This window comes from Carlito syrichta, unplaced genomic scaffold, assembly GCF_000164805.1.
Source record: "Carlito syrichta isolate Samal-C Ts95f unplaced genomic scaffold, Tarsius_syrichta-2.0.1 Scaffold305469, whole genome shotgun sequence".
NCBI classification, from domain to species: domain Eukaryota; kingdom Metazoa; phylum Chordata; class Mammalia; order Primates; family Tarsiidae; genus Carlito; species Carlito syrichta.
This window is the reverse complement of record NW_007249565.1, coordinates 972437-996423: the sequence shown is the minus strand read 5'-3', so window position 1 is coordinate 996423 and position 23987 is coordinate 972437. Positions and strand designations below refer to the sequence as shown.

Sequence of the window (23987 nt, the reverse complement as noted above, 5' to 3'; positions counted from 1 at the left end):
GGTCGCGGCTGTGGTGGCCGGGAGCGTGCCACTGCACTCCATCCTGGGCGACAGAGTGAGACTCTGACTCAAAAAATAAATAAATAAATCACATACAAAAACCACAAGAATGCCTGTAGTCCCAGTTACTCAGGAGGTTCAGGCAACAGCACCTGTCGCAGAACAAAGGCTCCGGGGCACGGGGTCAGACGCTTCTGGATTCTCCCCTTCTTCCCACTGTCTTTGTGACTCTGGGCAGTTTGCTCACAGCTCTTTAAATGCCTCTCTCTTTATTTTTTCCTTTATTTTTTGGAATGAGAGTCTCACTCTGTGTCCCAGGCTAGAAGGCAGTGACCTGAGCACTTGCCACAGCCTTCAACTTTCTGGTCTCTAGCCATCCTCCTGTGTCAGCCTCCTGCATAGCTGGGACTACAGGTATGTACGACCACGCCTGGCTCATTTTTTAAAGATTTTTTTTTGTTGAGTCGAGGTCTTGCTTTGTTGCCCAGGGTGGTTTTGAACTTCTGGTATCAAGCAAGCCTCCCGCTTCTGCCATCTTTTCTTTTTTTTCTTTCTTTCTTTTTTTTTGAGTCCGAATCTCACTCTGCTGCCCAGGTTGGAGTATAGTGGCACGCTCACAGCCACTGCAGCCTCGACCTACCAGGCTCAGGCGATCCTTCTGCCTCAGTCTTTCAAGTAGCCGGGACTACAGGCATGTGCTACCACACCCGGCAAATTTTATTTGATTTACTGTAGAGATGCGGTCTCACCAAGTTGCCCGGGCTGGTCTTGAACCTGTGGGCTCAGGCAGTCCTCTCACCTCAGCTTCCCAAAGTGCTGGGATTATAGGTGTGAGCCCCCACGCCCGACCTGCCCTCTTTTCTTTGTTATTTCATGTTTATTTTGTTTTATTAATTTTTCAAGAGATGGGGGTCTCTGCTATGTTGCTTGGGCTGGCCTCCAACTCCTGAGCTCAAGTGATCCTTCCACTTCAGCCTCCCGGGTGGATGGAATTCCATGCATGCATCACTGTATCCAGCTATCCTCTTTCTCAGCTGCAAAATGGACCAGCCCCTACGTGGGGTAGCCTTGAGGATGACGAACCCTTGCTTGAGGACATAGCCCATGGATGGGAGCCGAGCCAACTGCTTCTCCTTCCGGCTCCTTCCCTGTCCAGCTCCGGCCCTGTCAGTGCGCTCCTTTCACCCAGCCGCTCTGTGGACATGCAGACAGGAAGTGCTGCCTCCCCTTGGGTCCTTCCCTTGTTCCTCTGGCTTCTTCCCTGGCCCTGCCTCCCCCTAGAAGCATCTCCTGGCCTGTCTGGTCCTCCTAGGCCTTTGGTGAGAGGGCACCAGATAGCTTCTGACTTCCTGTGTGTGAACGCTAGCCAGCACCCGTTTCGAGCCACACGACCCATGAGTCAAGGTCACTTCCTGTATGTGGTGTCCACGGTATTTCAAAGAACTTCTGGCTCACTCCATACTCTGTGCTCTAACAGAGACTTCTCAGCGCGCTACTGGCCTCGGCTCGTTTCTCATATTACTGTGTTTCTTGTGGTTTTCATGTTGAGGCTTTTGTGCATTGCACTTGACCTGGAGTTTATTTTTAGTAGTAAAGATGGAGTTCAACTCACGTCAAGACATGAGGGTGATTGCAGAGGAAAGATTCGTACGACGTGGGGAAAATGGGCCCAGTTTATTTCTTCTGATAACATCTATCGCTGGGCATATGCCGTCACCCCCATGGACATGGATCTTTCTCTGTGATGCCTTCTTGGGCCAGACCCCGTGAGGGCACAGTGGCCGGGACAGTCCTGGAAACCAAGGTCTTTCTGAGTCTCTTTGGGTCTGGCTGGTCCAGCAGCTGACCGTGCAGATGAGTACCCAACAGCATCGTCACTGCCGCTGGTGATGGTTACAGCCGCCATGGGAAGAGAGGCCGGGCTTAGGACCTTGGGTCTCAACCTTTCCCTAGTGGGTTTTGTTATATCTCCAGAAGCAACATTCCTCCTGGTGACCATCCAGCCATCCCTGGATTGTCGTGTTTCCAGGCAGACTCTGGGTCCTGCTCTCTCTTCCCCCAGCTCTTGGTATCATGACGAGCGTGGGAAGCGCTTTGGGCATCTTCCTGGCTTGACTGAATTTTAGGACCCTGAGTGTGGGCTGGCACTCCTCCCTCAAGGGCTCCCCAGTCTGCTTCAGGAATCAAAGTCGGCGTGCCCTCTGCCCAGGACTTGGCAGCTTATACGACCAGGACCGAGAATCAGGTTTGCAAACTCATCCTAGAAAAAAGTGCTCCATACCTCACTGCTGAGTACCACCATGGTCACCCTCAAAGTCCTCCCCTTGGGAAGCTATGCACCGACCCCAGCGCCTAGTCCACCCATCAAAGCAATTTTGGAACTCTTTTTCTGCAATAGCCCTCAGAGCTGTTGCCATATTACCCTGGATGTCCTGAATGTCATTAAATGTCTTCCTTTCACTATTCTCTTTATCTTCAAGGAAAGAAAAAGTCACTGGGGGCCAGAGCAGGTGAGTAGGGAGGGTGTTCCAATACTGTTATTTGTACAGTGTTGCCAACGTACGAGCACGGTGGCAGGTTCATGAACTTGATTGTCAGATCTCAACAAATAACGATGACAGCTCTGATAGTCATTGCAGAAAAAGAGTTCCAAAAGTGCTTTGACGGATGGACTAGGCGTTGGCTTCAGTGAATAGCTTCCCAAGGGGAGTCCTTCGAAGGTGACCATCGTGATACTCAGCAGTGAGGGTTGGAACACTTTTTCTAGGATGGTGTGCGAAGCTAATTGTTGAAGCGTGTACATTTCTCCTTTCTTTTGTTGCACAGATATTTCCCCCAAACCTGCGGCCTGCCGCCATGTAGTGCATGGGGAACAAAGGGGACAAAAGCCACTGTTCTTGCTCCAAAACAAATCCCAGGGAGTGAGGCTGGCTTCTGGGATCCCCGGATTCCACAGATGAAGGAACCAGAGACTCAGAGTCACTGCATTTCCTGAGACCCCCTGCAAGCTGGTGGTGGCTCTCACCTTAGGACATGGGTCTTCTGAATCCAGACCCCAAGCCTGTGCCACCCACCCCATCTGCAGGCCTCTCTTCTGTTCTCTCTCACCCAGGCTGGAGGGCAGTGGTACAATTGTGGCTCACCGCAGCCTCGACCTCCTAGTCTCAGGTGATCCTTCTGCTTCAGCCTCCTGAGTAGCTGGGGCTACAGGCACACGCCACCATGTCTGGCTAATTTTTACATTTTTTTGTAGAGACGAGGCTCAGTATGCTGCCTAGACTGGTCTTGAACTCCTGGCTCAAGTGATCCTTCCTCTTTGGCCTCCCAAAGTGCTGTGATTATTGGCATGAGCCATCACGCCCAGCCTTTTTTTTTTTCCTGAGTTGGGTTGTTACTCTGTCACCCAGGCTGGAGTACAGTGTCACGATCACAGCTCAGCACAGCCTCCATCTCCTGGGCTCAGGCCATCCTCCTGCCTCAGCCTCCTCAAATGTCCTTCTATTTTCCTTCCATGTCTGCCACCCTGTGCACATCCTCCACAGAATTTTTAAAAATAAACTTTGTTTTTGGAAGGGTCTTAGGTTTACGGAAGAATTGGGAAGCCAGTTCAGAAAGTGCCCACACACCCGCAGGCAGTTTCCCTGTTTCTAACACGTTGCGTTCGTGTGTCACGTGTTCCCATTCATGGACTGAAACTGACATACTGTCGATACCGATCACTGTTAGGACTGCAATTTCAGCACTGGGGCGGCTTCCCGTAGCTTTACCTGATATCTTTCTCCTGTTCCAGGCCCCACCTGGGGTCCCACGTACGCTTTGTCATTGTCACTGTGTCTTGTCGGCCTCCTGTGGGCAGGGACAGTTTCTTCCTCTCTCTGATTGGATGACCTTGACAGTTTTGAGGCGTCCTGGTTGGGTGTTTTACAGAATGTCACCTCTGTGGAGAGCTGTCTGCTTGCTTTGTTTTTCTCAGCACTAGACGGGGGTTACGGGTTTGGGGGAGGGAGGCCCCAGAGGTAAAGGGTTTTCAGCACACCACACTGTCAACATGGCTCATCACTGATGACGTCAGTCCTCATCATCTGACTGAGGTAGTGTGTCGGGTCTCTCCGCCTTAGAGAGTGGGTTTTTCTTGTTTGTTTGTTTGGGGTTTTTGGGGGTTGGAGTCACACTCTGTCGCCCGGGCCAAAGTGCAGTGGCACGCTGGCGGCCACTGCAGCCTCAACCTGCTGGTCTCAGGCGATCCTTCCGCCTTAGCCTCCCAAGTAGCTGGAACTACAGGCAGGCGCTACCATGCCCGGCTGATTTTTTAATTTATTGTAGAGAGGAGGTCTTGCCAAGTTGCCCAGGCTGGTCTTGAATCCCTGGGCTCAGGCAAGTCTCTTGCCTCCGCCTCCCAAAGTGCTGGGATGACAGGTGTGAGCCACCATGTCCAGCTTACTGTGATTTTTAACCCCCTTCTTATCTGATAATCTTTGGAAGAAGTCACTGTGCACAGCCCTCCGCCTTGATAGGTCAAGTGTCTACATGAACTGTCTGGAATTTTTCTGGAATGGGGGGTTTGTCTCCTTCCCGTTTATTCACTTATTTAGAGACAGGGTCTCGCTCTGTCACCCGGACTGGAGTACAGTGCCGCAATTACCACTCACTGCAGCCTTGACCTCCTGAGTCCAAGCTATCCTCCAGCTTCATCCTCTGGTGTAGCTGGGACTACAGGCATATCCCACCATACCTGGCTAATTTTTCTAGATGGGGGGGGTCTCACTTTGTTGCCCAGGCTGGTCTCGAACTCCTGGGCTCAAGCAATCCTCCTATCTGGGCCTCCCAAAGTGCTGGAATTACAGGCATGAGCCATTGTACCTGGCTGTGGTTCTTTATCTAAAATTCTGCCCATAAAAACAAAAATGCCTTCTTGTCTAACCCAGTGGATATGCAGGGCATCTTTCTGTGTCTCCCTCGCTTACCTTCTTGCGCAGTTGAACTTGAAGCAGGTTTCTAAGCTGGTCCCTTACCCCCGCCACCCACCTGTAGGTTTGAGCCAGGAAGCTCCACACGCCATCCTCACCCATCACAATGCTCGCCACAACCACGGGCGCCCTTGGGGGCCTCACTCCCACCTGCAACCCCCGTCTCCACAGCCTGCTGCATGTGGAGGTGACATTTTGGGTTTTCCATGGTGAACGTTGCCGGGGTGGGCAGGGCTCCTCGGTGTCTGCAGGGGCGTGTGTCCCAGCGGGGTGGAAACAGCCTCATCAGGCTAGATCAGGGTTGTGCTAACGGGATGTGGGGTGGGCTGGGTGCTCTCGGGGGGTTTCCTCTACGCCGGTGCCCTGGCCCAGAAGGCTGAGGCCAACTCGCTTCCTGTGACCCTTTTGGACTTTCCCATGACCCCGCCCGCCCCAAGGACCCCTTGCTCCTGGCTCCCCTGGAGTCACTCGCGGGGCGTGAAGGGTTTACCTGTGGAGCGAAGACAGTTCCTGCAGGACTGTCCCCCTTGCTGGTCCCAGTCTGTGGTGTCTACCATAACAAAACGCCCTAAACCTGACAAAGGAAGTCAATGTAAGGAAAGCACTAAACAGCAACAAAGTACCAGGAGCTTAGAAACAACAGAAATGTGTCTCTCTCAGTCCTAGAGGCTGAAGTCCAAGATCACCGCACTGGTGGTGCCGTGTCTGGTGAGGACACCCTTTCGGTTTGCAGATGGTGGTGTCTTTCACTGCGTCCGTCTGTGGAGGGAGCGACAAGGGACGAGGGAGCTCTCCTCAATTTCTTTGTTCAGGGCCCCAGCCACATGCATGAGGGCTACACCCTCATGCCCTGATCTCCTCCCATAGGCTCCAGCTTCAGATACCATCACCTTGAGGGCTAGGATTTCAACACTTGGATTTTTGGGCTAGTGACACACATTCAGATCCTAGCAGGTCCTCCCCGACCACAGTCCTGCTCGACTGAATGCACCTTCCTACCAGCATGTGGACCATTGTTTTGCTGCTTTAATGCTGAGACGTCATTTACTTACTTGTTTTTTTGAGAAAGCAGGATTTATTGAGAGGACTGAAAAGCTCCCAGAGCAGGAAGGAGACGCGAGAGGGTTGCCCAAGACGTTTTTGAGGGTGAAATTTGATGGATTGATTTTTTTTTTGGTGGGAGCCATAGACGAAGTCTCATTATGTTGCCTAGGCTGGTCTTGAACACCTGGGCTCAAACAATGATCCCACCTTGGCCTTCCAAAGTGCCAGGATGACAGGCATGAGGCACCGAGTCTGGCCAGAAATTTGGTTTATGACAAATCACGATATTCCTCAGGAATTCTCATTGACCATGAGAATGTCACCCGCTGCACACAGAAGCAGCCTTGTACATGTTCTATAATTTCTCCATGGCAATTTCCGCTTCCCTCTTTTTTATTCAGTGGGATGTGCAGATGTATTGGGGTGTGTGTCCGTTTCCTAGGGCTGCTATATAACCATGCCACAAAGGCCGGGTGTGGTGGCTCACCTATAATCCCAGCACTTTGGGAGAGGATTGCTTGAGCCCGTGGGTTTGAGACCTGCCTGGGCAACTTGACAAGACCTCATCTCTATAATAAATACAAAAAAAGTTAGCCGGGCATGGTGGCACGTGCCTGTAGTCCCTGCTATACTTGGAAGGCTGAGGCAGAAGGATCGCCTGAGCCCAGCAGGCAGAGGCTGCGGTGAGCTGCAGTCATGTCACTGCACTCCAGCCTGGGTGACAGAGTGAGACTCCAACCCCAAAACAAAAAACAAACAAGAAAACCAATGCCACGAATTAGGCTGCTCAAAACAACAGAAGTGTGTTCTGTCGTGTTTGTGGAGGCTAGAAGCCCGCAGAGGTGTTCTTAGGATTGTGTTCCCTCAGAAGGCTCTGGGGAGACACACCCTTTCTCTCTCCCAGTCCCTGGGGGCTGCTGGAAGTTCTTACTGTTTCAGTTTTGCAGTAGCATCAAGCCAGTCCCTGCCTCTGTCTCCACATGTCCTGCTCTCCTGTGTGTCTGGCTCTAAATTTTCCCTCTTCTTACAATTATGCCCTCCCTGATCCCATGTGACCCCGAGTTGGCTTGATTTCATCTGCGACGACCCTATTTCCAAGTAAGGTCCCATTTGCAGCTGGGGGTTAGGGTGTCAGCATGTCGTTTTGGGGAGACGCTGTTCAGCTCATAACAGATTGTGAGAAAAAAAGTTACAGCTTCTATTTTTGTTCATTTCTTTTTTAACCAAATGTCTTTGTTACTTTGTATGTTTTGTAATCATAATGCAGGCCTCCTTGCCTACACATTATAAGGAAATCTTACCCAGGGTTTGAGGGCTGTGCTCAGACTCGAGTGATGAGAATATACTCAAAAGATAAAGCAATCAGACCCCTGGTCTGACGCTGTCTTCCTCTATCTGGGCTGCTATCACAAAACACTGTAGCTTCAGTGACAGACATTTGTTTTCTCACAGTTCTCGAGACTGGGAAGTCCAAGATCAAGGGGCCAACTGTTTCCACTTCTGGCAAAGGACTCTCTTGTTGGCTTCCAGATTGCCACCTTCTCCTGCGTCCTCATTTGGCTGTCACGGGGGGCCGGGGAAGGGATGCTCTCTGGTGTTTCTTCTCTTTTAAATTTTATTTTATCTTTTTAATTTAATCTTATTTTTTTTTTTTTTGAGTTAGAGTCTCACTCTGTCGCCCAGACTGGAGTGTAGTGGCCGCTCCCGGCCACCGCAGCCTCGACCTGCTGGGCTCCGGCGATCCTTCCGCCTCAGCCTTCCGAGTAGCCGGAATTACAGGCATGCGCTACCACACCTGGCTGATTTTTTGATTGATTGTAGAGATGAGGTCTCGCTGCCCAGGCTGGTCTCGAACCCGCGGGCTCAGGCAATCCACTCATCTCAGCCTCCCAAAAGCGCGGGATGACAGGCTGAACCACCGAGCCTGGCTTTAATCTTATTTTTGAGTCAGTGTCTTACTCTGTTGCCCAGGCTGGAGTGCAGTGACATGGTCGCAGCTCACCCAACCTCAACCTCCCGGACTCAGGCGATCCTCCCACCTCAGCCTCCCGAGTAGCTGGGATTATAGGCACGTGCCACGACACCCAACTGATGTTTTGATTTTTTTTTATAGAGATAAGGTCTTGCTGTGTTGCCCAGGTTGGTCTCGAACTCCTGGGTTCAAGTCATCCTCCTTCCTTGGCCTCTGAAAGTGCTGGGATTACAGACATGAGCCACTGCACCCAGCCCTGTTGCTTCTTCTTAGAAGGACACGTATCCTTTCAGATTGAGGCTTCACTCCCATGACCTTGTTTAGCCTTACTCACCTCCATAAAGGCCTTATCTCCAGTAAGGTCACACTGGCAGCTGGGACTTTACCACGTACATTGAGGGCTGGGGGACCCGCCTTCTGGATTTTGATACACAGTGAGGTTCCCTGAATCAGCTCCCGTGAATTATGATGAAAATCTGTTTGTCAAGCAGATCTGTGTTCTCCACCGGCATGTATACAGTAGGCGATCGAGAGCTGCACATCTACTGAGTTCGGGCAAGGGGGGACTGTGGCCTTGGTGCCAGCTCTTCCCCCCCTCTACCTGTGTTCATCCCAGATGGGGAGAGAGGTGCGTGCCGCTGGGTCCTGTGGCTGTCCTGTCTGTCCAGGCTGCTGAATGCCCGGAGCAAAGCCAGCTTCCAGCAAGGTCTTTCTTCTTGGAGAGACGGGTCACCAGGAGCGTGAGCCTGGCGGTCACAGGAGGCCAGCGGGCATTCTCAGCCCACTTCTGACTGGCAGGGAGGCCTGGGACAAAATATCGGCTTTCTCTCCTGCAAAATGGGGCTGACAGCCGTGCCTCCCTGGGCTGTGGAGATGAGACCATGTGTCCTTACAACATCCGTGGTCCTGGATTGAGACAGGGGCCCGGACCAGGAGATGGAGTACCTCCCGGTACTCTGAAGCAGCTTTCCAGGCACTGAACACCGTTCTCACTCTCCGGCTGTGCAACCCTCATCAGGTTACTCCACCTCTCTGATTTTCCACTCTTTGCCACCTGCAAAGGTGATGTCTTTCTCCAAGTTGTGAAATCCACATAAAGTGACAACGAAATTGATTGTAAAAGACAGCACAAAGGTTGGTTGGTTGGTCATTATCATCAATAAGGTTGTATTGCTTTGGTTCCCCCCCCCCAGAGATGGATCTCACTGTGCTGCCCAGGCTGGTCTCAAAGTCCTGGCATCAAACGATCCTCCCACCTGGGCCTCCCAAAATGCAGAGATTATAGGCATGGGCCATTGTCCCCAACCCAGACTTTTATATATATGTATGTGTGTGTGTATGTGTGTGTGTGTGTATGTGTATGTTGTTTTTGTTTTGTTTTTAAGTAGTTACGGAGTCTCACTCTGTTGCCCAGGTGGGTCTCAAACTCCTGGCCTCAAGCAGTCCTCTAGCCTCAGCCTCTCAAAGTGCTGGGACTGCAGGTGTGAGCCACAGTGCCTGAACTGTTGTAGATTTTCAGACTGAAGGCTGGAGACGGGGCCAGGTGTGGCTTGGGCTAGCTGGAGCTCTTGAGTCACTTCTGAGTAGCCAGCCACCCCCACAGCATCCAGCAGGCGGCTAGAGTGTCATCCTTCCCCTGACATCTTTCCACAGGTGCCTGCTATTGTCTGCAGCGAGTCCTGGAGCCCTGGCTTGATTAAACCTCACAGATCCCTCCACATCCTGAAGCTTCCGGGGCCGTGGGTTCGTCTGGCTCCTGCTGTACTCAGTGCCTCTGCCCAGGTGCTGACACAGCCACACCAGGCTTGCTTTGCCCCAGTTTTTGGCATTGTGGCAGGTGGCAGTGCTGTGTGCTGGTGAGGGAGGTGTGTGGGGACAGAGGGAACCAGCCTCTCTGGAGGAGGGATTGGCAGGACTTCTTTGAGTTTATTGTGTGTGTACCCCCAGGCTCCGCAATCCCACTACTGGGAGTCTGTCTTCTAGAAACAGAGGGGGAACTTCCAAAGACATTTGTCCTACAGCGTTGCGAACATAGCAGGACCTCAAGGACCACCCAGCTGGTCCAGAGTCTCATGCCCAGCAGCCATGGAATCATGTGGGATGCTTGTGTCCTCCTTGGTGCCTCAGATCGAGAGGCACGCAGGGTTGGGCTGACCCATGACTGCTGGTTTTATCTCCTTGGCTTGCTCGGGGTGATGCCTTCCCGGTTTCTCTACCATAAAGATTCTGTTCTTTTCTTTATCATTTGTGACTTGTTGGGAGGAACTTTGGAGCTGTATAAGGGTCTTACTACTTGTTTCATCAAAACTAATGTTGGCATTCGTTAATAATTCTTGCCAGAAGCAGTTATCAGTATGGTGTTTGTCAGATCGTGTTTTTCTGTTTGCATTATTACCTCTCTTCTCTGTTTATCAACTAACATTTTACTGCAAGGAAGATCTTTCCTTTCTTCCACATTTAAAAGAATTTCATCGGCCGGGCTCGGGGACTCAGCCTGTAATCCCGGCACTTTGGGAAGCCGAGCTGAGTGGATTACCTGAGCCTGTAGGTTCAAGACTCACCTGGGCAACTTGGCGAGACCTCATCTCTACAATAAATCAATAATTGGCTGGACGTGGTAGCACGCACCTGTAGTTCCAGCTACTTGGAAGGCTGAGGCGGCGGGATGGCCGGGGTCTGGCAGGTTGAGGTTGCAGTGGCCAGGAGCGTGCCACTGCACTCCAGTCTGGGCGACAGAGTGAGACTCCATCTCAAAAGAATAAAGATAAAAAGAAAAGAAAAGAATTTCACCATTTTTACCAGTGTGGCTTCCCAGATTTTATACTATATTGTGTATAATCCATGACCCTAATGCATGTTTCGCTCAAGATTTCCTTAGACTGGCCATCGGGATGCATCTTGGGTCCCATGTCTTTCTGACACTTCCCCATCATTCCTCGAACACTGCCTTACTTTTTGGCATCCCAGGATACTCCAGAGTCATTGTGTATGTGGCCTCTTTCTGCTGTGGGGTCGGCCGTCCCTTCCGGGGTATTCCTGCCACACGTGTAACCCGAATTTAGTAAGGAGGAAATATTGGACAAACACACACTGAGCGACATTCTGCCCAGTAACTGGTCAGTGCTCTTCAAAAATCAAAGACAGGGAATGACCGAGGAATTATTCCAGGTTTATTTTTATTTTTATTTTAAAGATGCAGGGTACATCTCAGGGTTAAGAGACTCTAAGGGAGAGGGCCACTCCATGCATTGTGTGACTCTGTACTGAACGCTGAATTGGAAACAGACGCTACTGGTGAAATTTGAATTGGGTCTCCAGGTGAAGCAATGACCTTGTGCTCAAGTTAGTTTCTTGATACAAATCGATCATTGTTCTGTGGTTGTATGAGATGTTAATACTGGAAGCCTTAAGGCTAAATGAGAATTCTCTGTTTTTTAAACTCTTATTTAAGTGTAAAATTATTTCAAAATGAAAACTAAAAAAAAAGCCGGGGGGAGGAAGTAAAATACAAACCGCAAGATAGATGTATGTGAGAGAGGCTCAAAAAATCCCAGAATCATCTTTCGGAGGGCAGGCCTCTTGGAGTCCAGGCTTCCCTGCTAGGCAAGCGTTCCAGGAACCCATCGGCATCAGTGGACCAGCTAGTGTTGTTGAGAGAAGCTGTGTTCGGCTTCAATGAATTCTTTTTTGAGATTCTTTCAACACGTTTGACCATTTCGTGATTTGTGATTTACGAGGATCGCTCCCCCCACCGCACTGAGTGTTCCGTTTTCGACCAAAAACAGCATAACTCCCATGATGTGTTCTCTTTATTCGCCCAGGCTTGCCCCGAGCGACTTTTTTTTGTTTCCCCAGATGAAAAAAGTCCCGAAAGGGAAACAGCTCACCGATATGGAAGGGCTGAAACAAAAAAATGGCTGAAGCACCAAAAAGGCATCCAAACGGATAAGCTCAGAGACTGTTCTGAGCAGTGGAAAAAAGCATCTCGATAGTATTGCATCCAAGAGAGAGGATTTTGAAGGTGACTCACATTTAAATATGTAAGAATACACAATTTTTAATCAATAAATTCTGGTGTTTTTGTTTTTTTTTTTTTGAGGATGTTCCCCCTTGTATGTACCAACATGGAATGGGGTCATGGTCAATTCATTGAAAAAGACAATTGTGCTTTTTGTATAGAATTGGCTCATTTTTGCAAAAACAAGACAGTGATATATTCCGTGTGTGTGTGTGTGTGTGTGTGTGTGTGTGTGTGTGTGTGTGTGTGTGTCTATGTGTCTGTGCCTACACACAGAAGGGATTCTGAGAAAGGAAGCACTTCCTGCTAACAGACGCTTCTGGGAAATGTGACTGGAAGTCGTGAGAGTGGAGGCCCTTACTCTCATGTTTTGTCACGTGAAGAGCATGTCTTAATACCATAGTAAGACAGGCCGTGGGTGTGCTTGCGGCGTGCTGCACGTGGGCGTCGAGGCCTGAGCCTCCCATGCCGTCCTCTGCAGTGTTTTCCTACCGGGCCATGCTGGGCGGCGTTCCCCTCTACTGACCGTGCTCCTGCCTCTGACCCGTCACCGAACATGTGAGTTGTAGACACATAAGGCCTGTGGTCCATGCTGCTTGACTTGTCCTCCCTGTCACTGAGGAAACTGGAAGTGGTTCCCCGGAAAACTTGGGGTGGGGGGGAATCTTTGTTCCTGAGCTTATATCATTTTGGTGTTCCCAGAGGAGGGAGATTAAGAATTTGCTAAGTGACAAGCGGTGGTTGGTTAAGTGAGACTCTGTGTCTCTAAGCCCAATGAATGAGTGAGTGAATCGTCATCATTTTCTCCCAGGAATTGTTTTTCGGTTTGTTTTTGTTTTTTTTGAATTGGAGTGTCTCACTCAGTCGCCCACGCTGGAGTACAGTGGCACGCTCATGGCCACCGTGGCCTCAGCCTGCTGGGCTCGGGTGATCCTTCTGCCTTAGCATTCCAGGTAGCTGGAACTATAGGCGTGTGCCACCACGCCTGGCTAATTTTTTGATTTATTGTAGAGATGAGGTCTCACCAAGTTGTCCAGGCTGGTCTCGAACCCCTGAGCTCAAGCAATCCTCTCACCTCTGCCTCCCAAAGTGCTGGGATGACAGGCGTGAGCCACCGTGCCTGTCTTCTCCCAGGAATTGTTAATGGTCACCAGACTTTTGGAGTTAGTGTGAGATTTAGTAGAAGTGGGTTTATTTTTGTATAGGTTTGTTTTCAGGGCACACATGCCTTGATTTAAGAAGAGGGGTGTGAGAGCAGGTGACTTCTGAGTGAGGGCCTGCGGTGCACCCCGAGTTGTTTCAAATGCCAGCGAACATTACCTTTGGCTACTGTGTAACATTCTTCCTCTCTGTCTGTCTATCCAGCTAGCTGTCTATTATTTTTTGAGTTGGGGTCTCTGTCACCCAGGCTGGAGTGCAGTGGCACAATCACAGCTCACCGCAGCCTTTACCCCCTTGGGCTCAGGCAGTCCTTCTGCCTCAGCCTCCCAAGTAGCTGGGACTGCAGGCGTGTGCCACTACATCCGGCTATTTAAAAAAGTTTATTATAGAGACAAGGTCTCACTATGCGGCCCAGACTGGTCTCGAACTCCTGGACTCAAGTGATCCTCCCACCTTGGCCTCCCAGAGTGCTGGGATTATGAGCTACAGGGCCCAGCTGCATTCTTCCAAGTCATCACTGAGGAGGCTGGGGCAAAAAGGTACAACCCCCCCACCGCCCACTGCAAGGCTCTGGCAATTTCACTGAGTTCGCTCCAGAAAAGACGGTCCTCATCTCTCACTTGCTCCTTGCTCCTTTGGGGACTCGTTTTCTGACATGACCCCTGCAACCTCCTTAGCTGTCTAGGCTGCCCCAGCACCTTTCTGGTTCCCCGTTTGTCTTCTGGATGCCTCTGCTTTGACCTGGCCCGATGTCTCCCTAGATGCAACTCTAGTAACGATGATAATGGTGGTGATAATAAGTAAAAACAGACTTACGGGTGTATATTTATCGAGCTCTGACTATGCTGGACAAAGTGCTGAGCCCTTGCGGGCAGTGCGCCATTGTTCCTGCCAATCAGCTGGGCTGGTTATAGGGGCTCACTGCGGTCTGTGTCCAGGTCTGTCTAGAACCAGAGGCTAAGGTCGGTCTAACATATACTGTCACTTCATGGTTCACCCTGGATGTTTTAGCTCTTGTAGCAGGTCTTTGCAGACAACTGATCACTGTCAAATCCTTTTCCCCATAGAATTATAGCCTCCTATACCTAGACAGCATAAATATATGGTCAGACTGCCATGAATACACATCACTTTTTTATCAGTGATGTAATCAAGCTAATCGCAAAGCATCCAGATGTTAAGTTGCACTGCTCAAAAACATGTCAAGTGTTCGATAACTGCTTACATCATTTGCAGAAACATTTTTTTCGAGTTAAAGAGCAAGGGAAAGAAGGGAAACAAATTTAGTCTTTCAGCGAAAGTAATGATCTTCCAATAAGTATGATGAAACAATGATGTTTTCCAGATTTTTTTTTGAGTAGGAGTCTCACTCCGTCGCCCAGGCTGGAGTGCAGTGACACTCATGGCCACGGCAGCTTCTACCTGCAGGACTCGGGTAATCCTTCCGCCTCAGCCTTCTAAGTAGCTAGAACTGCAGGCGTGTGCCATGACGCCCGACTGTTTTGGATTTATTGTACAGATAAGGTCTCACCATGGTGCCCAGGCTGGTCTTGAACCCTGGGCTCAGGCAATCCTCTCGCCTCTGCTTCCTAAAGTACTGAGGTTAGAGGCGTGAGCCACTGTGCCCGTCATGTTTTATGATTAAAAATTATTTTAGCTACAGTCAGAAAAGCACCGCATAACAAAGTCTTTCTTTTAAATTGTTTACCACATCAAGGCCTATTCTCTGTGTCCTGCATGAAGCACAGGTAGCATTGTATAGAACTAGTTAATAGTCAGCTTTCTCTCATTCTTTCTGTCAGGCTTTCCTGTTAAATTGCACCCAGAGGGGAAACATTAATTGAACTGTAAAGCTTTTTTGTCTAAAGACGTTAAGAACACACAGATGGTATGAAACAAACCTTGAACCAGAGCTCTGTGATTTTTCAAAGTAGTTTGCTTGTTTTTTTTTTTTTTTTTTTGATAACAGGTCAACATGAGGTTTTGAGAAACACACTGTAGAACTTCCTGCCACTCGGTGAATCCGATACAAATGATGGCTGTGCCTGTCCTGACATATTTTTATGTGACTGTGGACCACGTGACGCTACGCTCGAAGACGAGTGGCCTCGTGGCACAGTCCCTGTGTTCAGTGTCTGAGATGACAAAGGGTCAACCACGTCGTTCCTGAGACAGAATGCAAAGTTTGTTTGGATTTTAAAATACGCAAGCGTTTTGCTGGGCGTTTCTCTCCACATTTCTCATTGATAAAATTCCTGACATAGGAAATAGATTTGAGTAAGACTTATAGCTCGATATGACATGATTTCAGAAAAGTCAAATTGATGTAAAAAGAGATAAATGTTTCCCAGGCGGGACAGCAAGACTCTTCTGTAAGACTGATAAGAACAGCTCTCCGGGGAAAGCTTCTGTGGCGGTACTGTGCACCACCGCACTGCCATGAGACTGACATGTGCCTTAAACTGTGCCCTGTCTCAATCCCACTTCCGTGGTAGTAGCTTTAGGGGTAGTGGTTTTATGGGGTACAACACTTGTTTCAATGACCTTCAAAGTTCAGTTTCAGGATGATGTTTCTCCCAGTTGTTAAAGCCCCTGGTGCTTTTATCGTTTTTTTTTTGAGTTGGAATCTCACTCTATCACCCAGGCTGGAGGGTGGTGGCATGCTCCTGGCCACCGCAGCCTCGACCTCCGGGGCTCCGGGGATCCTTCCGCTTTAGCCTTCCAAGTAGCCGGAACTATAGGCATGCGCTACCATGCCCGGCTAATGTTTGATTTACTGTAGAGACGAGGTCTCACCAAGTTGCCCAGGTGGGTCTCCAACCTGCGGGCTCAGGCAATCCACCTCACCTCGGCCTCCCAAAGTGCTGGGATGACAAACTGAGCCCAGTTTCAGTCTCTGAACTGTGAGGAAATAAGTATATTATTTACGTCACCCAATCTGTGGTATTCTGTCATGGTAACCCAAGCTGAGAAGCACAGAGACACTGAGTGTTAGGGGTGGAAGGCGGACTTCCATGATGGTTGTCTCCAAATAGTGGAGGCTGGGAGGAAGTCAGATAGGCTTTGTGTGACTCCGAAGATCATATGCAGGGTGGAGAGGCTGGAACAACGGGCAGACAGCAAGCAACTGAATGAAAGGAGAAAGGTGGGTAGATGGCTGGCTGGATGGGCAGATAGATAGATAGATAGATAGATAGATAGATAGATAGATAGACAGAGAGAATCACTAAATTGGGTTGGTACAGGGCTGGTTCCTGTATTCTGGCTTATGGTTGGCATGATGGGTCATGAAGGCAGGGTCGGCTGTGTTCCCATGGTCTACCCCTAGGTAGACAGATATATAGATAGATAGATGGTAGACAGACAGATAAAGGATAGGTTGATAGATAGATGACAGATAGTTAGATGATAGACAGCTGATAGAGAGGTAGATGACCAATAGATGACAGACAGAGAAAATATTTGAAAGATAGAGTTAGGTAGGTAGATGATAATAATTGATAAATGATAGATAATGATGGTTAGACATGATAGAATATAGATGATAGGCAGAGATAACGATAGACAGACAGACGGATGGATTATAGCTGGATAGATGGATGGATGAGCTGCCTCTGATCAGCGCCATGCCGGTCCTACTGGAGGACAAGGCTAGAGGGAGCCGTCTGTTGCTCTGTCCCCGCCGAGGTTCCTGTTGACCTTGAGATCTGTGAGTCACGATGCATCATTCCTCTGTCCCGCCTCTGTAGTGCACGCTGCTTTCCCAGGCATTTGGTAGGCACCTTATCTCCTCCGAGTTAGGTCACAGCATCAGCCCCGAGGCTTCATAGGAGTTTGCCACGTGAGGGGAGTGGGGGCATACGGTGCCTCGTCTGGCTGAAGAGAGATATGTGGGCAGGACGATTTCTAGACTTGCTGGCGAAGGCTGCTCCGGCCTCGGGCCCAGGTCTCTGCCGCATCCTCCCTCCTCACCAGCCTCCAAGGAGGCAGTGAGGGTGCTTTCTCTGAGGTTGGTGCTCTTCTGTTTCTTTGTTTTGTGTTTGAGTGACTTCTTCAGTATCCATATCTCCTTGAGTGCCCACAGACGCCCTCTGGACCAAGGGTGATGATTCTTATTTTGCAAACGGGGAAACCCAGCCTTCGAGAGTCGAGGGGCTTTTGTAAGGTCTCCAGCTGCCGTTGGGCAGGATGTTAGGGTCGCAGGCCGCGAGCACCCTCTCCATGCCAAAGGGATCCAATGTGGGCCTGCTGGGCGTGCCAGGGAGCTGTGGGCCACAGGCAGAGTTCATGGAGACCCCGTCTAAGAAAACAACAGTCAGACAGTCAGTCCATTCTTTCTCCTCCTCCCTTTTGATTCTCTCCATTCCTCGGTCGCTCCTCCTGCCAGGGCCCTGTTCTGTCCCCTGTAAACAAGCCACTGTAGGAGTGCCCGGCCCTGACTGCATGTCACAGTCCCCTGGGGAATTGCAAGCGCTATCCGTACCTCTCCCCACTCCCACCCTGCTCCAGAGATGAGATTTACCTGGTCTAGAGGGGGAGGGGTCTGCGCTTTCAACAGTTCAGCATCACTGGATGGGGCTGGTACAGGGCGGGGCCGAGCGTTCCAGCTCACGATGGTCGCGGGGTGCCATGGGGCGTGAAGGCTGGGCCCGCTGTGTTCCCACGGTCTGCTCAACCCCATGCTGGCCGCTTTTGGTTTTGCAGAAACAATGTCATTTCTCTTTCCCCCCCCGAGCCTCCTGATTTGAGGTCACGGTCTAGTGGGAGGCTACAGGGACTCATGTCATGACTCTCACCTTTGCTAGCTCTGTGCCCTCAGACCTGCCATCTTCTTCTCCTCCTCTGTACGATGGGGATCATAATACTGGTGTCCTTATAAGGCTGTTGTGAGCATTCTCCGGGCGACGCCTGGCAAATAGTTAGCCAGTGGTTGCTGCTGTCATGGCAGGAGCTGCATGATGTGTGTGTGTGTGTGTGTGTGTGTGTGTGTGTGTGTGTGTGTGTGTGTGTGTAAATGTTTGCAAAATATTGTTCTTTTTTTTCCTGGCAAAACAAGCCACTTCTTCCTCTGTGTAAGCACATTACCACCTTGTAACTCTATTATGAAATTATAACATGTTTTTGTGGCCGGATGTAGTGGCTAACACCTGTAATCCCAGCACCTTGGGAGGCTGAGGCGAGAAGATTGCCTGAGCCCAGGGGTTCGAGACCAGTCTGGGCAACTTGGCGAGACCTCGTCTCTACAATAAATCAAAAAGTTAGCTGAGTGTGGTGGCACTCATCTGTGGTTCCAGCTACTTGGAAAGCTGAGGTAGAAGGATCACCTGAGTCCAGCAGGTCGTGACTGCAGAGGCCATGAGCGTGCCACTCCACTCCAGCCTGGGCGACAGACTGAGACTCTGACAAAATAATAATAATAATCCCAGCCCTTTGGGAAGATGAGGCAGGAGGATTGCTTGAGGCCAGGAGTTCAAGACTAACTTGGGCCACATAGCTAGACCCTGCCTTTATTTCATATCTGTTAAATGTTATACCCTGATCTCTTCATTCCACAAATGTTGATTGAACACTTGCTGGGTGTTGGGGATGGGTGGGAGAGACGCATCCCCTGTTTCTTGGCCATAGGGACTTTGAAGAGGACAGAGGTGGTGGATGGACTTGGACGCTGTGGCACGGGTGACACATGGTCCTAACTTGTGCCTCGCCATTAGGAGAGGCTCTGGCAGAGCTGGGACACATGCAGTGCCCTTGAACTTGCTGTGATTATACACTGTCCTTGAACCTGCAGTGGTTATGCAGTGCCCTTGAACTTGCTGTGAGTCCTTACTTTTCCATCTTCCTCTCTGAGCTACGGTCATTGCCTTGGGGTGAGGAAATGCGCCTTGTCTGTGTTTGTGTTGCCAGCAACATGGACTCGTTCCTTCATTTGACTCAATTCCATTGAAGCGGCCCATCCTGAAATGAAACTGTGTGAACCCTGGAGTCACACAGATGAAAAGACCTTCCTAGAAATATTCACTATCTGCGGGGAACTATAGACACATCCACGGGGCTAGGTCTGGGCCCTCACAGCCACTGTGACGGCCGTGGGTCTGGTGAGGGGCCCCAGGGTTAGTGGGCCCTCGAGAAATGTGTGTGGGCCTGAGGTACACGTATCCGTGTCTCTCGGTCATCTCTGGTATTTCCAAACAAAGGCTTGTGTCTTTTTTGTGTTTGTCCCTCCCCAACAGGCGCACAGTGGACACACAGTGTCTGGACAGATGATGGCTTTTCTCTGGGGTCTGTCCTCGTCTCTCAAAGGAAATTGAGCCAGCGTTTTGAGCTCTCAGTCCACTCGCACATTCTAGAATCCTGTGATGGGGGCTCATTGGAGCTGCCCGCGAAGATCATTATTTTGCAACGCCCTCGGACTCTCGTCATCGCTGGACGCTGACAATTGTGGGCAGAGACGCGGGGCCTTGAAATGCCTCTGTCTGCACATCTGGCCTCCCTGTCAAACAAGGCACTTAATTCTGATAAGCTGTTTGACTTCTGAGAAGCAGCCTGGCCATGGTGGCTGTGGGCAGCTCTGATAATGAACCCAGCAGAGAACACAGACCAGGAGGAAGGCTGAGACCCATCGGGTGGGAAGGATGGGCTTTGAGAGCATTTCAGAGTGGAGACAAGATGGCGGTGATGTCTCTTCCACACTGGCCTCCTCTCCTTCATTGAAATGGAAGTTCTAGACGGAGTGAACCTGACCGTGGAGAGGGCACCTGGACCGGAGAGCGAGTGACCAATGTGCCTTGACCATTTCCAGAGTGCTTTGTGCTACTGGAGGATTGTATCCTGAACCTTCTTTGTCTGGACTCTGTGGGCGCTGAGGCTATTCACCTGTCACTGGCTGGGCGTCGGGGACAGATCGTAGACTTCAGACACTTTCCAGGAACCGAGGGGGGTCTACACCTTACAAGCAGCATTTCCTTGTCAGGGTTCATTGGCTACTTGGAGCCTCAGTTTTCTCCTGTTTTTTGGATTGGAGTCTCACTCTGTCACCCAGGCTGGAGTTCAGTGGCACACTCATGACTTATGGCAGCCAGAACCTGCTGGGCTCAGGTAATCCTTTTGCCTCAGCCTTCCAAGTAACTGGGACTACAAGCGCGTGACACCATGCATGGCTAATTTTTCGTATTTTTTTATGGAGACAAGATCTTGCTATGTTGCTCAGGCTATTCTTGAACTCCTGGGCTCAGGCACTTCTCCTGCTTTGGCCTCTCAAAGTGCTGGGATGACAGGCTTAAATGCCCGACCCTTCTCTGTTCTTTTTTTTTTTTTTTTTTGAGTCAGAATCTCACTCTTTTGTGCAGGCTGGAGTACAGTGGCACACTCACGGCCACCACAGCCTTGACCTACTGGCCTCAGGCGATCTTTCCACCTCAGCCTTCCAAGTAGCTGGAACTATAGGCATGCACCATCATGCCTGGCTAATATTTTCATTTTTTTTTGTAGAGACCAGGTCTTGCTATGTTGCTCAGGCTGACCTCGAACTCCTGGGCTCAAGCATCTCAGTCTTCCAAAATAATGGGATTGCAGGCATGCCCAGCCCTTATCCTGAAATTAAACACTTGTGCCCAGAGTACTATTTTTCCACACTTTGCCTCCAGATGTCTCTGTGACAAAAGGACCTTGTCAGCGGGCTCAAGGACAGTGGTAAGTGGAGGAGAGGTGACCCTGACAGGACAGGTGGACAGGTTCATGAGACGCCCAAGATCCTGCTGTCTGCATCAGGAGACAGGAGGAATGGTGGTGTCCACACAGCTTCCGTCAGCGGCCTCCTCGGCCTTTTAACATGAGTTCATAGGACCTGGACGCCGACTGCCTCTAGGACGTGGGTGGCTGTCACCACCTGCCCCATGTCAGGCAAGAGCCCGGTCTCTGGCTCCCTCACTTCTGCATGTCAGGGAGGATGCCACATGTGACCCAGGTAACATTCGATTCCTGTGCATTCCGGGATCTGATGGAATTCCAGCCCGCTCGCCCTCCTGTGCCCTGGGAGCTCACGACAACCTGTAGACAGGTAGATGTGTTGAGTGATCCTTCCTGAGTCCTTTGTGCCTATGCACACAGATGCTGGCCACAAGGGTCCTTCTAACAGAAAACTCAGAGGCTGCTTTCACCCTCTGTGGTGGGCGGGGGTGGAGGCACTGTGTGATGCAAGCGCAGAGTTGGTTCTTTAGCCATTTAGACACTCAAATGCTGGTTGCTGATGTCTGCATTGTATCGAAGGGGGCGGGATGCTCACTGCTTACATGACATAGTGATAAGGAGAAGAAGGAGCTGTAGAAATTCAGATGGCATCAGCCCAGCTCAGCCACCAGGCCCGCGTCGGCCGTCCTGTGCCCGGTCCCTGGGCTGGAGTCAGCAGGGCCTCCCTCAAGGAGACGGGCAGCCAGCCCCCCACGTCCCTCTCTCCACTGTGAGAGGCCCCTGGAGCTCCCTCGTCACTCCATGTACCAGCGTCTTCACTGTGTGAACACACTTCCTGCTGCGTGTTTATTGAGGAAGGGAGTCCTGGAGAAACGCCAGCAGGATAGGTACCGAGATGTTACAGGTGGAAAAATCTCTGCTCCCGGTGACCACAGCTGTGAAAGTCAGGGTCAAACAGGGAGAGTCTTCTTGGGGGTGCCTCGGCTCTCCTGGAACTCTGGGTCCAGCCTGGGGAGGGGTCCACATCCTGACAGTGAAGCTCTGGCTGGAATGAGTGCATTGCAGAGGGCGTCGCCGTGAGAAACCTCACCTCTTCTGGACAGGCGGTTGGTGCTGCTGTCGGGAGCCCACCGTACTGGCCCGTCAGCGCTGCTGTCGGGAGCCCACCGTACTGGCCCGTCAGCGCTGCTGTATCACTTACAAGTCCTTGGATCTGACAGCATCAGGGGAGGGGCTGGCCCGGGAGAGAGAGATCATCCCTGTGAGTCTGAATGTGATTCACCCATGGCTCCGTCCACCGCCTAGCAAGGGCCTTTTCCAAGAAGGCACACCCGGCCTCCCAGAGGACCTTAGCTGTCTCGCTGGCCCAGGCTGCCCGGGTCCCGGCAGTGCAGCCAGCGGTGAGCAACCCCGGACCGTTGGACTGTGTTTCTCGGCTGCCTGTGGATGTCAGGGCCACCGCACCTGGACCAGCTGGAGGTAGCCAAGGTGTTGAGATGCTGTGGCCTCAGGGAGGCAGCCGGGGGCAGGGAGCACTGACAAGACCGCGAACTTTGAGTTACGACCATCATTTTTTCTCTCTGGAGGATAATGGGGAAAATTCAAAATGGCTACCATTGCATCCGTTTTTTGTTGTTGTTTTTTTTGACTCGGAGTTGCACTGTCACCCAGACTGGAGTGCAGTGGCACGCTCATGGCCACGGCAGCCTCGATCACCTGCTAAGTTCAGGTGATCCTTCCGCCTCAGCCTTCCAAGTAGCTGGAACGACCGGCGGGTGCCACCATACCCGGCTAATTATTTGATGTGTCGTAGGAACGAGGTCTTGTCCAGTCGCCCAGGCTAGTCTCGAGCCTGTAGGCTCAAGCAATCCTCTCGCCTCCGCCTCCCAAAGTGCTGGGATTATAGGCATGGGCCACCACACCCGGCTTGTACCAGTTTTAAAAATAAGTCATATTAAGGAGGGAGAGTAACTGACCCCAGCTTGAAACCCCTCCCACCCCGTCTTGCGATCATCCCTGTTATCAGCCTGGCTGTCGATGGACCCCCAGACCTCTCAGGAGAGAAAACACAAAAGTCCTGATTTGTAGGTTTGTCAATTTCTGTGGCGAAATCCCACCATGGCCAATTTCAGGCAACCAAATGTTTAAATGCCAGTTTGCAAAATTCCTGAATATTTAACAATCAGCTTTTGCGAACTTATATATACTCACAACATCTTTGTTCTTTGTATTGTTTTTGAGGGGGTTCAAGAATTGGAAACTTGCTGTCCTTTTGGTGAGCAGGCCGTTTTATTTATTTATTTTCTTTTCCTTTTTTAAGACGGGTTCTCGCTTTGTTGCCTTGGCTGGAGTGCAGTGGCACCATCATGCCTCACCGCAGCCTCCGACACCTAAACTCATGTGATCCTCCCACCTCAGCCTCCTGAGTAGCTGGCACTTCAGGTGTGTACCACCACACCTGGCCACCTTTTCTATTTTTTGTAGAGACAAGGTCTCACTTTGTTGCCCAGAATAGACCTGCCAGGAGAGGGGGGTGACGGCAGCTTGGCACTCGGGCTGACTCCCGCCATGATGTCTGCTTTTGGCTTTTCCTTGGCGTTGACCTCAGGCCTCTTCTGAACACATTCTGCTGTCCTGCAGCCTGATCAGCTGGGTTGCTGACACTTCCTTCTTCCAGTCTATGTCCCTTCAGGGAGTCCCAGTTTCTTTGGGAATCTCCCTGAATCTCCTGCGATCCATGCCCTCTCCCCGAGGCTGGGGCAAAGAACCCTTTCTCTGGGGAACCTCCCTTCTTTGGTGGAAGATTTTACTGCAGCGGGCATTGCAGATGTAATTAAAGTTATGTATCAGTTGACTTCTTATTTTAAGATGGGTTTTCACTCTGTTGGCCAGGCTGGAGGACAGTGGCATGGTCATGGCTCACGCAGCCTTGACCTCCTGGGCTTAAGCAATCCCCCTACCTCAGTGTCCTGAGTTACAGATGCGTGCCAGCACACCTGGCCTTTTTTTTTTTTGAGTTGGAGTCTCACTCTGTCGCCCAGACTGGAGGCAGGGCCGCTCCCGGCCACCGCAGCCTCGACCTGCTGGGCTCTGGCGATCCTTCCACCTCAGCCTTCTGAGTAGCCGGAATTAAAGGCGC

At 50.9% G+C, this 23987-nt stretch overlaps 1 long non-coding RNA gene across 2 annotated transcripts in view; it reads left to right on the top strand.

Annotated features, from left to right (window-relative positions):
* LOC110595948 overlaps window positions 1-23987 on the top strand; it is a 102965-nt gene that overhangs the window by 74030 nt on the left and 4948 nt on the right. The window contains exon 3 of one of the 2 annotated variants that reach the window (XR_002482175.1): window positions 11839-12001. The exons of the other annotated variant lie outside the window; for it this stretch is intronic. This is a non-coding gene — a long non-coding RNA (uncharacterized LOC110595948). Of the gene's footprint in view, window positions 1-11838; window positions 12002-23987 lie in introns of those variants that run through there. 2 annotated transcript variants of the gene reach the window in all.